Source organism: Acanthaster planci, linkage group LG02 (assembly GCF_054643075.1).
Source record: "Acanthaster planci isolate LZ-2023a linkage group LG02, COTS_SCS, whole genome shotgun sequence".
In the NCBI taxonomy this organism is placed as follows: Eukaryota; Metazoa; Echinodermata; class Asteroidea; order Valvatida; family Acanthasteridae; genus Acanthaster; species Acanthaster planci.
The window spans coordinates 3,923,923-3,937,514 of record NC_141778.1 but is presented as its reverse complement, the minus strand read 5'-3'; the positions used below and the strand labels follow the sequence as shown (position 1 = coordinate 3,937,514).

Below are 13,592 nucleotides of genomic sequence, written 5' to 3'. Positions count from 1 at the left end.
GGCTGCGGATCTTGCCAATATATCGACCAGTTCCGAGTGTGTAGCTTTTGAAGCAGCGACTCGAAGAACCTGAAACTCTCGAGTATTGATTTTCGACCACAGTGCTTACTGCAGAAGAAATCTGAAGCGATTACGATGGGACTGGACGGATAGTTTGATTCTATGCCTTGAGTGGATAAGAACAAGCTTCGAGCTTCTGTGGGATGCGTCAATACTGAAACGTACAGTGTTCAATATTGGTTGGAGTTTTTTAACACCTTGTCTATAAAGGCAGGAGCACAGCATCTGTGTGACGGGCCCTTTGTTGGACAGGTGACAAATCTAAACTAACGTACACCTGTCCACCTGATTTGGTCGGGCAATTCATTACAGAACCCACCCCACCAGCTCCCGGATGAGATCCGGGAAAGCTCAATCAAAACGTCGCCGGTGGGGGATCCGAGTCCCCCTGCGTTATCTCAACCCCGTGGGTCACACACACGCGGTATCCTGGCCAGTGCGCGGAGGGTGGAAACTTCAATAATAGGAGGGACTGCTGTAGCAAATGGACCAAAGAGGCGAGGTGGAACGAGGGTGGATTTAAGCCACGGGAACAAGTCCTGCCTCATTTCAATTTGTTATGAGAAAAACCTGACACTAGGTACGATTGAACCTAGCTCAACAATATGCTTACCTCAAAGGAGATTAAAGAGATTGAAGGCATGATTCTTAAAATTGCGATAACCACAGTTAACGTTAAAAGTCGAATAGATTTACTTGGGATCACATTTGATTCAAAAGCCTCAATAACGATTGCTGTTCTTTTTTATGTTTTTTATGTCTAATGGGGATTCCGTTCATGTCATCAGCTTTTTTTAAGCGACGATATCTCTTCATCCACATGGACAGCCAGTTTTATCACGTAGTGTAATTTCAGAAGATTTTGCTCATGAATATGAGCAATTTTACTCATGAATATGGAAATACTCTCATAAGAACCAGAAACTTCATCTATACGGGCATATATATATATATATATATATATCATATAAACATTATTACATGCACAGCAGTAGCACAAACGACCACAAAGAGAGACAAATTGATCAAAGGTCGTCAAAAATGGTTCATCTCGAAGTCTGGACAAGGGCTTAAACATACGACTGCTTCCAGTATAAGGGTGAGGAATTTTTCTGGAACACAATTTTTCTGCCACTTTGTACTCTTCTTCAAGGTATGAAAACTATGTGGCATCCCCAAAAAGTGCACTTTTTAAACATCTAAAATTACCCATGCTTTCCTTAACTACTGAGGGCGCTGTTGCTGTGATGTCATCCAGGGAGTACCTGTACATGGTTCAATGCAAAGGTTTTTGTTCAAATTGTGAAGACAGAATTTACCCAGTGATAACAATGCTGAGACAGGGTTGCTTGCTTACTAAGCTACTTATTGTTCTGTAGTTTATACAACAATAAATTACAAGAGAACAAAATTAAACAAGCAAAATGTATTAAAACGCAGGAGTATTTTGTGCAAGAACATATGGCCGTTTTCCAATACTCAACTTCGGCTCCGTCTCAGGCTTCAGCTGTTTTTTTACAACCTGACTTTGAAACTGGCAGCGCAATAATTAGTCTAATAGTGCCACAAAACATCAAATATGATGCAAGAGGGCCAAAAGTACAGAAATCCAATTTTATTTAAACGCCTGAGGCCCACAATCGGGGATTGGTTTCGGGGACGATGCCTGAGACGGAGATGAAGTCGAGTATTGGAAAACGGCCTATGTAACGGTCGGATGTTCTTCCTTGGATGATATCACAGTTTTGCTCATGAATATAGAAATACTCATTAGCATAAAAACGTAAAAGGTAGCAAAATATCCTTTAAAACAGTGAAACAAGCATTTAAAGTGAGGTCAGTATTAAAATACTCCCACTGGTGCTACCCTTGGATGATATCACAGTTTTGAGAATACTGAGAGTTTATGTGGCTGCTTGACCACATTGCGGTGAACCACAGATCAGCGGACTATGCCTCACGGGGTGGGCACGTGCCCGGTCGACATTACGGTCATCTCCTGTAATCGGCTGGTTACAATTCCACGGAGGTGGACAAATTAGAATTTCAGCCAGCGACTTTCACCGCGGATTGTCAACTTGTCAGGGAAAAAAATTTAAAGCATCCGCCAAACCCTCCAGGCTGCAATGGTAAAGCCAAGGGCCGGGGCTCGTTTTTGACAGGTCGTATCAGACATGTCTCTTCACATGGTAGACGACAAGGGTGATAAAGTGGTGGTGATTTGGTGCAAAGGCAAGAGATTAAGCGAGCGCCATTTTGTTCAATATTAAACCCCATTTCTAGGCTTCGAGAGAAGTTCACCGTTTTCAAAATGTTGGCTAACATTTCAAACTGAATGTCACTGGCTAATGAACAGCAAAACACATTTTTACTGTGTTAGTTAGTGTAGCAAATCTTCCCAAGACGTCCTAGTGCAAGCCGCCCTTTTCTTAGGAAACTGACACCAACATGGTTCGAAATCATACGATAATCATGGATTACTCCAAATGTATATCATTATTACGTGTTCCCCTAAGGTTAGCCCTGGGCCCAACGTATGAGTTAAATGTCAGATTAACGATGTTTGTGAGTCAAATGTTATTTTTAACCTCATGTATACTGCACAATGAACCTTACAGACCTGGGCTTATGATGAACTTCTGTGAAGTTCACTATGTCACGTTCACTGCAAGAGCCTTGGGGCGGAGTTCACGGAGAAAGGAAAGCCGGATGCATGTGAATATTGTACATGGGGGTCTACAGGTAACCCTGAGACCCTCTTGGCATTTTCGGTGCCTTGATAATGTGAGCATCACACCGATGGCCTTTATAGGCCAAGTGATTCAAATTCTGAGCTTGGAATTCGTCTGGGTGTTTCACGCTATGTATCAGTACGGGGCTTTAATCGTGGACGGCTAAATCGCTTTGAAGACACACAGACAGCCTTCTCATTTACGGCGCTCTACTTCGATAAAAAGCCAGTGCAGTGTCCCAAATGAAAAGGTGCCTGACTGTACAAGCGACGATATTAAAAGTAACAAAAGTGGGCTGAGATAATCAGGGATGAAATCCTCGTCTCTCCGTTAATAGCTGTTGTGATTGTTTCACGCAGCTGCGGAAGAGTCGGCTTTGTCAAGGGAAATCATCGTTTCCCTAATGGCTCACACCTAAGCCTCCCGTCAACTGGCAACGCAGTCAATCATTTGTACAGCAGGTGTATCCATGCCCGATATCTACATAAATCGAAGCATAATCAAAACTGGTCAAATTACCTCTGGTGACACTTCGGCTGCATCCGAATCTCTTGTCTAGAGCTAGGTCTGGGTCTTCGCTCCGTTGGAAATGCGTGGAGACGCGTAGACAATAGACCTAGCCGTAACTCAGGAAGCCCGTTTCGGACACGGCCTTAGTATTTAAAGCTTTCATTTCCCGCACGTAGTATAACAAGACAACCACATTCAATCCCTTTTTATTTCTTTAATTGATTGCATGTGTACAGAGTCTGGGCGATGATAGTAATGTTTCCGTGTGGAATAGAAGTATGAGGTTGAATACACTTTTGCAACGACTAGCGTGAAGTGGCCATTAGCTTCCTTTCATTTTGTATGCATTTTTCCACGGTAATGTTTTCAAGGAGATTCTATATTAGCCAGTATTTTAAATGGTACTACAGTCGACGACGCGGAATGACATTTCCGGACAACCAATTCGCCCCAGATTCCATAGTATCCAATACCAGCATGAGAAATACGAATGTGGGTCAGGAAAACAGAAACAAAATACTTCGTTGACCGCGTCAATCGATATCCCACCACGCCACTTGGTGATTCGTTTACATACCTAGACTGTCATGTTTTCATATCAAAGAGGAGTTCATTGACATGTTACACCATCAGCTTCAAGGTACACGTGGGAACCACTGAGATGTTAAAATAATACCAGGATATTTAGTCTCCATTGGGTGCTGAAATTCCAGAGAAAATAGTGTCAACCAGGAGTTGTGTAATGATCAATGTAACCGTCTTAAAATGCTACGTGTAGGATGAGAGATGTACATCACGGCGATTCTACCGGAATTGCCCTTCCTTTCTATACTTTTATATACGCAGCGTGCTGCGAGGTAATATTTCCAGTATTTCTATTACAACCCAAATGTAATACGTGTAAAGTGGATTGTATTCTGTCTCGTAAGAATTACACTGTTGCAGATGTAACAAAGAATAGGCACAAAGGTTATCTGTATTAACTTCAATCAATTTAATACGGGCGTTTTACCATAGTGCACCTCCAAGAGTTTGCAACACGTTGGCCAATCACGATGCGCAAAATCTGTCGACCCAATGCGCGTTTGGGAAGGTCGACAATTTTTGCGCGTTGTGATTGGCCAACGCGTTGCAAACTCTCGGAGGCGCACTACTGTGAATCGCCCGCATTAATTGCATGTCTGCCATCACTACGCTATTACACATCAAACTACTTGTCCCTTGCTTTACTACACCCAACAAAATCTTTCATATTACAAAAATTGAGTCTAAATTCATAAAGTTAATGGCCTTTCAGTTAAGAAAGACTGTTTCGATAAATTTCGATAAAAAGATTTGGTCCTGACATTTCACAACACTAGTGCACTACAGACACAAAGCAAACATACAAATTGCTACCGAGTGCAGCCCACTCATTTAACCTGACTGCCCTTTAAGAAACAGACAGTTTTAAAGTCAACTTTCCAGATGATGGTTTTTACGCATGTGTCTATTCCCCTGAGGTAGGAGCAACGTATCTTACTACGGTTTACCGATAGAAGTTCAAGTCTAAGAAATTCTCAATGAAGCGTATGACCTTTGAAATAGGGAACTTGAAAAACAAACACAGACGGTTACCTAGACCCCTGTGCGTGATGCTACGCATGAAATAATAGCTCGCCAACTGCCCGATCGAGGGAGTGCTTTTGCCGACGCACACCATGACACGATAGCCTAAAATAGGCAATAATTTCAACACCGTTTACAACATTGTTCTCCATTACACGCAATTCAGCGTTTTAATTTAACCAAGAAATTGGTGGCTAATGAAACCTGTTTGTACGTATTTCACTTGAAGATTATATACGCTCCAAATCGCGAACAATCTGCGACAGTGGCAACTGACAAAATCGTTACTCCGTGCCCTGAAAGGTGACGCAAAATTTGCCACAGTGGAGTCTGATCAGGGCATTCAACTTGCCTTCCCTTCATATTACAAATGAAATCATCGGGTAACCATGCGAATCTGAGAACTGAGACTCTAGTAACGTGATCGCAGTGACAACTCAGGCGTGCATGTGATGAGAGACAGGCTTATTCCACGCCAGACGAACAAAAGGGACGGTGTGAAAAATCATAAAATCCCAGACGTAATCAAAACATAAATGCATTGTTGGCAGATGGCATTCAATTAAACGATTCATTGGGCCGTGGGAACAATAACACTTGATGATAGCACAAGGACCCATGGGATTCAGGACACCAAAACTTGGCGGGAAATCGATATATTACCAGTGCAAAAATTCCAACATGATTAAGCAACACCGATTAAAGCTATTTTTAGGTCTGGGCCTACACACTGGACATGTTACATTGCAAGTTACGCCAAATGTAACTAACTTCACATTACTGTGTAGAGCTGTTTAGAAACAGTGGAAACTTGTGCTATGCAGTGGTTATGGGCATCCATTTTGCTACCGTGTTGTTGGTCATTGTAGTCAGCAAGCAGTTTGCAGCAGTTTTGTATTACATATCTTTGGAAATAAAATTATGAAAGTAAAAAAAAACAAATAAATTAATGAAGAGCCTGGTTCCCTTATGAGCAGGTTTGAAAAAAAAATCAGGTGCCAACAACTCACAAAAAGTAGCAGAAATAAATAACACAAAGATCAACTGTTTTAACACCGTATATGACACCTTACGTCCGCGCAACATTCGAAGTCCTAAAAGAATGCTAACTTAACATCTTGCCAATTACCCTCTTCACAAAAATTATCGTATCCATTATGCCAAGGTTACTATTTCTCACACAGCATTTCGGTCTCGTTTTATTAGACACAACAAAAGCAGCATGTGCATGTGATATTAAGGCAGCTTGTTTTCACGAAAGGATTTGAATCTCACGTTTCACCGGCATGTACGAGAGGGCCTCCAGAATGACTAAGAACTCAAATGCCAAGATTGACTCGAGAAGGGTATCCTGCCTGGGAATACTTTCTGAATTAAAGTTCTGGCAAAACGCCGAACTTAAAAGGTGGCCCGAGAAATGAGTGTAGTTCCTGTCTATGTGACTCACATGTTACAATCGGTCGCGTATTGTGCCCTGGTTGTTCCAGTGATTCGGCATTAATTTTACGACGACACAAAAAGCGGGCAAATAAACAAATCCAGGTAAAGTGAAATCATGGCCTGCTTGTGCCAAACTCTTAACTGGGCCAACTCGGTCCCAAGCAATTTCCGAAGCTCGGTTGGATCCAATGTGGAGTTTGATGCGGTATACCAAACACTACCTGTAACTGGTTTGCCCACCGAACACTAACTGGTTTGTGTACCTTTCCCAAACGACATATTTGGATAACTGTTAGCTGTCTGACAATGACGCACAGAGACATAGGCCTACAAGAAGGCATTGTGTCATCTTCTGCTTAGAATTCAGTGTATAAAGTGTCTTGTGCTCGATGTGTGTCCGCCAGTTCTCATGAAGTTCTTGCTTGCTTGGAACAAATTGCTCGGAGAGACTCCATGAATCTGCTGCAGCGGGTATACCTGTTACCTGGTATACAAGGCAGTGGGATCAAGGAGGTAGCATTCTGGGACTCGAGTCATGACAATGACCAGCCTGGTCGACACTCCCACGCTGATTTAGGTTGGGTTGGCAAATGTACAACTAGAATATCTGTTATTTCCACCTTCGACGACAACCGTGCTCTTTGGCAGGTGCTCGGTTATCGGTTCCCCTGACGCGATCTCAATCATGCCAGACAACCCGGCTATTTGTTCAGAGCGCTCCTAATGGAAGGCCCAAAAACGTGAAGGGCATCCGACATTTTGGCCACAGCCCGAACTGGTGTTTTCACGATAGTTTAATAAAACCACATTGGTTGAACGAGAAAAGAAAAAACAAGGGACTAATTCACATAGGACACGAACGTCATCGCAGGTTACACTTCCAAAAATACCTATCTCTTTGAGAAGAATGATATTGGGGTTCACTTTGTACTGGAATGAAATATGCGACACAAATATGTAAGTTGTCTCCAGAAACTCAAACCGAAATGGGTCAGATTAGGCCTATTGTCACAATTTGGAGGAAGAAGGAACAGTGAGAAGTGAGTTTCGTCGGAAAGTGAGCAATAGAAATACTTGCTTTCTGCAAAGTTAGAACAGAACACCATATTTGAACAAATTAATTAAGTATTTCAGGTGGCAATTGTCAAGTTCAGTTTCAATCGCTTTCACCATTAACTTTTCAGAAATCCTCACTACAAAAAAGGACAACAATGCGTCAACCTGTATTCTGACACAGCGTCTAGTTTTACTTTTACACTTTTAAAGTTGAGGGGTATTTATCAAGGACGACTTGAGACGTTTATAAAATGACGACCAGGCACGAGTTTGGGGATTTGCCTTTGAAACGTCACTGTGCACCATAACATCATATAAAAGTACTGGTATGTCTGATACGTCGCAAATAAGAACATTGGATCTTATAGTATCCCGTTACTGATATGATAACAAAATATATTCCAATCGTTGACGATGTGTAATTTGAGCCCGAATGAGCGTCAAATACAAAACATCCGATGTAAGCCTTTTTTTCAGTTTGAAAGCACACAGAGAGGATGCGGTTAGCAAAAAAAAAAAAACTTCCGTCGCGTATTTATTGCCAGCTGAGTAAACCAGCATTGTGTCAGTTCTTTTGTAACACACGCCATTTTGTGCCAATATTCCTCGTGCATGAAGCATACTGTCATGAATGAAAGGCAAATATGAAGACCGCTCAATCATGGCTATCGCGTAGGCATCCCTCAAGCTCTAATTACAAAGGTCAAGGGTCACCCTGTACAAACACTTACAATTGGGGCCCAGCAGGAAGAAATGGAACATCCGAAAACTTACTGGTAATGAGTGTTTTCAAGAGTAATTTATAACATGTTTCAGTCTGCTATTATGCCAGCATGAGGCCAAAGAGTATGATTTGACGCGCCGGATCAACACAGCACTTCGTGGCATTGTCAACACGGTACAGTTTGTTCAACCCGCCAAAGTACAACCATGGAGCAACAGCGCATGCAAGGCGATGAAAACTTGCTGTTGGCGATGCTTGAGTGAATGTACATGTACATGTACGTGTACATTGCAAAGGAGCGCCAAGATGTGCAGGTTTGGAACTCACTTTAAACATACGCTTTAAAGTAGCGCATAGCTAAGATAGGCTGTGTTACTAACACCACACGTCAGATGTTTCACATCAGAAGGCGATTGTATTTTGTATCGTATTTGTGTCGAAATTGTCTATTTCTTTTCAATAGGCTGTTTGATCTTTGTGGTCCGGAGCGTGATATCTTCCTTTCGAATGCTTCTTACAAATGTAGCCCCCCCCTACTTCGAAGAAATAAATACATGTACATAATGTCTTTTCTAAACTTCTTTCCGATAATTATCGCATCTACATGTAACAATTGAAGCACAAAGTATGGGTTAAGTGCTTCCTGAGAATGTTGATGGAAAGCAGTTCGCAAGTTCCAGGCTTGATGGACAGAATTCCAACCCGCAGGCTTCTGCTAACTATGGAGCCCAATAATCGAACAAGAACCGAGGTTGCACGGGTCGCTTGGACGATTCACAATAGACTTCATTTCAAGTCGCTAAACAGTCACATTGTGTCCAATAACGCCTCCAAAACTCTTCTGTCACAAGTATTAGGTGTGTAATCATTTGCTCATCTCTTCCATCGCACACTGGAGATGAGGCAACCACAGTCTCGCGTGATAGTAACCCCCTTGCCGCAGGCCACAATGTCTGTGGCACATCATACCGATCGACTAACGACTTGAGATCAAGTCCAGTTCAAATTCGATTTCAAAAACATGTACCTCGTAACACACACTACAGTTTGCTGTATTTCTTAAACCGTTCGTTAGAACACATCATCAGATAAGATCAGTTTTTATAGTGAACATCCACACGTAAATATTGTGGTCCAACGTACAATTGCATTCCTAATTTTACAATACTTTATCGAGCAACTGCGGCGTTTTGCAAATTTCAGAATAACTTTATTTTGAATCATCGTAATTCGCTTTTTCCCAACAGAAGAGACTTCTTACACTGTGCTTTTAAGTTTCTAAAGTGGCGCCATTTGTTCTGTTTTGCCAATTTTGACTTGTTTGTGACGCTTTTACGGGGGGAAGTCGCACTTCACCCTCAGTGACCTCAATCCGAGTTCCATCTGCGGTTGACTGAGCGGGACACCATGTGGATTGGGTGGCTCTAGTCTCCCTACGCTGCCGGAGTCATATCCACTTGAAGCTCTACCACAACTTGTTACGGTTTACTCAATAATACAACAGTAAAATTATGACAACATGATAAATCAATGTGTGAACCACTGGAACTCACTTTTAGTTATATACAGGGTGTAACGACTTTTCCAAATCCATTCAGTCTGTTTCAAGAACGTGTGGCCCATCAATCTTACGCTTATCTCCGGTTTCTTCAAAGTGTAAAGACTGAAAGATAAGAACACCTCTCTTCTCCCTAGATGGGATGTTCATCGAATTTGCTCCTAAGGTCCTAAGGTAATGCCGACACTCCCGAGAGCCATTTATACTTCTGGATGGAAAGAGGTAAGTAGGGGGGAAAAGCCTTGCCAAATGAAGGCCGCAACTTTTGGCCAGCAGGTGGATTGGAACCCTTGATTACCAGTCACACAAACCTTATCAAAAGGCCACACCAAGTTCCCTTTATGTCCATTAATGATGAAATCAAATGATGAATACCAGAAGCTTAACTTCAAAGTTCAATTCATAGCCCAGCACGTTTCTGCTCCTTCCGCAACTTGCAAATCTATATATAACTAAAAGTAACATGAAACGGTTTAGGGATGAACGCTCCAGCATCGGTCTTATTTTTATACCCGCTGCGACCTGCAAGACGCCAGCTAAAATTTGTCTGGTGTCGCAGGTATGGGGAAGAGGATTGGGCTGATTTTGGAAAGGTCAGTAGTTCCTCGAAAGGTAGAAATCTTAACAATGCTCACCAGTTAAAATTTGGAATCCAGCCCTTGGAAGTAGGACAGACATCCTGTTTTCATAATCATACGCCCGAGAGGGTAATAATCATCGAAATTTTGTCAAACGGGTAGTATTTGGGACCACGGTAACGACTGAAAAACTGAAAGGCAGGTAATGAACCAAAAGCAAGTTTGGACTGGAATTTCGGACAGAGTGTTTTCCTTGTGCACGTTACTTGCGAACGTTCCACCTGCACATGTGATACAATCCAGGTCCAATTTCCCTTCTTAAAAAAGGCAAACTTTATTCACTTTTGAAATGGACGAATTATAAACATCCGCCGAAGAACTGTCCTGCCTTGCCACGTTACAAAGAACATGCATGGTGCCAATCAAAATTTCAAATCAAACAAACGGCGAAAATTATGTTTTCTTAATTTACACTTTTGACACAATGTCGGTAATAAACAAAATGAAAATTACATGAAATACATAAATATGTGTAAATACAGTTTTGATTTCAATGTTTATGCTGCTTCTCTTATAAATTCCAATGGGCAAGACAGTAAAGTAAACCATTCAGCAATGATTCAGTTTAGATCTATATGTACACACGGTAATTCAGCACAATATTTTGCGAACGTATTTCTTTCGTTTTTTTTCGTCATAAGCTATTGTGATACTTGTTTTGATTGCAGGGAAAAGTGTATGTTTAATTTGGAGCAATTTGATTCCCTAAGTCATGCGTCAATTATATAGTAATATGCCAAAAGGCACTGGGCGGGGGGGGGATTACGTCATGAACAATGTTACGGGGATTCGTGATTCAATATTATTAACTGCATGGACAAAGCCCGTCTGCACAAAAAACCCACCGACCACGACTAATCTGTGGTAATGCAATCATTTGCATAATGGCAGGATTACAGCCTGTGAGCCGGGCGATAATATTCGCCAACAGAAAATCGTGAGCATGACGGACAATGCATGTGGGATATCTAGTTTACTCCTACAGAAATTCCCAGCAAACATACGTACCACGCTGATGTATGCTTTACATCTGATTACCTCCACAGACGATCAACCATCAATGGCAACACATCTGTCGCATACATTATGTTAATTACTTCATATTCCCCGCCAAGAAAAGAAACGCTTCGACTAGATAGTATAAAATGTACTTCATTTTAATTATATTCCATTCAAACCATATACAATGGCCAGACAGGCTTGGAATGTTGCATGGGAAGAGTAGCTATGAATGCACGTCGTGTGCCGCGACTGCCTTATGCTAATGCATCAAACCACAGACCTCAAACCCGTACAATTTATGCGCGCTCTCGTAAACAGAGCGCATATTTAAAAGTCAAATCATTGGGGGGCCAGCTTATAATTAGATTGAGTATGTTAATTGTGGGTGCACACAAGGTTCAATCTCAGTGGGACGGTGGTTGGGGGTTTCTTCACGCACCAAAAGTGCTGCACCGGCGCTGAAATGCCACGCAAATGTACTGACCCCGTGCAGGTTAGTGGTGCGACTCCAAGGTAGTAATTTTTTCATCAAACGCGAGCGCTGTAGGGCAAGGCAGCAGCACGCATAATAATGCATGCAGTGCATCGACTTCAAGGGTGACTCAGTGACCATGCTATGACTGAATTAATGTAAATGAAAAATCAATCACACCGGAGACCCTTGCATAATTTCTGATGTGTGTTCCACCTCCTCACCAAGAGCTAATGACTAATTTGCAATACTAATTAAAAATTAGTAATTGATCGCGTCGGGTTTTTCAGCTGGTCGGGACACCGTGGGGATTACAAGCTTGGGTCATTTTCCAGGCATTTCATTTTCCATCTATTTTTCATTTACGGAAGTATGTGGGAGATATTTCTTGCCGGGAGGTGTGAAAAGGTCAAAGGGGGCATTCATTAGCTTTTTATTGGGGAACCCGGCGGGGGAACTCTTTCGTGATCTGAAGCTCCGTGTACAATCCAAATACATCATGATATTATTTACAATGGATAGGATCTCCCAAATAAAAAAGCTACAAAACTGTAAACAAAGCTTAATATTTATGAAGTGATTGAATAACTTACTATTTTGAAACCCCATCTTTATGACTGTATTTTTAAAAAATGTGTTTGTACCTTTATGGGTGTTTACAAATGTGAACCTCGCCGGTTATTAAAAAAATATTGCTTATATAGAAATGAGTCTTTGTCTGACTGAACATAAATGCCATTGGGAAGCTTTCCTATTATGCTTTGAGGTTGAACAATGACGTACATCCAGATAATTATGTAGAAAAAAAATATAAATTGACAAAGCAAGTACATATGCCATATTTAGATGTAGTCTCCGTTTACAATACCAAATTAAAAATGAACAGGGATGTAGAGACAATAAATTCAGAAAAGCCTAAATTTTCGACAGGTTGTTTTGTTACAAAGGAGCACTTCCACGAACGAGATCAAATATTCACAAGATAGCAGCAGTTGCGGGTACTTTCCGTGTTCGACAAAAACATCATAAATATTCAACTTCAGTCTATCGGCTGTAATATCCAGTACGCAAAAGTATCGCTTCACCATAAATGAACTTTGCTGCGTTCACGGCAAGGCTTTCAGTTCTGTCACAAAATCATACTCAGCTATGTGACCGAGTATGGACACAAAAATGAACACATGTAGTTCGCTGCGGCAGATTCAAGGTTAGCCGAAGTGGGGGGGGGAGCAGACGTCTGTTATTATTTACGTACATGAACACGTACAGTGTCAAGAACAGGTATCAAGTGGGTGTGATTTCTAGGTAGATACATTTATTACACAGGACATGTCAGATGACAAGGCGGACCACATGTGCAGAAATGTGTCATGTGAATCATGATCTGTCCAAGTGTTCAATTTGAGTCATGCTGAAGCAGACAATGGGGTGAAATGAACTATTTTGTCTGGGACGTATCCATGAATGGGCCCGGCTTGATGAAAAAATGTTGTGAAGAATGCAGTGGCCATTGTTTCATAATCAACGAGGTCATATATATTTTCATATTTTAATATTTTGTTTATTTGAATCAGTGTGTGAAATACATTTACTTCATCATAATATTTATGTTATTGATTTTTGACAAGCAGCATACACCTTGTAGGCCCTATGTTGTTGTTTTTTTCTGGAAGGAGGTACTACAGTCATTCTTTACACAAGCTTTGCTGCTGCACGGATTAATATGTTCGACTTTTTACTCGTTAACAGCTTTCTGAGGGGACCTATGAACTAGGAACACGTGTTTAGAGGA

General features: G+C 41.5%; 1 protein-coding gene and 1 long non-coding RNA gene across 8 annotated transcripts in view; one reads left to right on the top strand and one right to left on the bottom strand.

Moving 5' to 3' along the window:
• The window catches only part of LOC110975268 (uncharacterized), an 81,083-nt gene that overhangs the window by 64,062 nt on the left and 3,429 nt on the right, over positions 1-13,592 (bottom strand). The window lies entirely within an intron of this gene.
• LOC147799804 (uncharacterized) lies at positions 6,327-12,270 on the top strand. The gene is made up of 3 exons (XR_015424138.1): positions 6,327-8,444; positions 9,826-9,910; positions 11,373-12,270. It is a non-coding gene; the product is annotated as an uncharacterized LOC147799804 (long non-coding RNA).